The following is a 373-nucleotide window of genomic DNA, read 5'->3' on the forward strand; positions in this document are numbered from 1 at the left end:
GGCTTTCCCCCTTTTGTGTAGACATAAATCAGCATTCTAGATTTCTTTGGAATTTGGTGAGAGTGGTGTGCATGGGAGGGTAGGAGGAAAAGATTCAATGTAGGCCTCATTCCTAAATTTTCTGCTTCCATCCAGATTTTCCCAGAGGACCTTCCATTGATGATTACCAAGCACTTATTGAGTTGTGATAAAGTAAGATTCTAATTCCACTCTGCTTCTTGTGTAGAATCCTGTGGATGGAGTGGGTGATTTGTTGGGCATACAGAAATACTTGGGTGATTGGCCATGCTAGGACTGAAATCTCACCCTTAAACAGTAGCACAAACATATGATAGCCTCTAATATGTTTCCTGAAGAAAAAAAATCAAGCCTC

This window comes from Chrysochloris asiatica, unplaced genomic scaffold (assembly GCF_000296735.1).
Source record: "Chrysochloris asiatica unplaced genomic scaffold, ChrAsi1.0 scaffold00001, whole genome shotgun sequence".
Lineage (NCBI taxonomy): Eukaryota > Metazoa > Chordata > Mammalia > Afrosoricida > Chrysochloridae > Chrysochloris > Chrysochloris asiatica.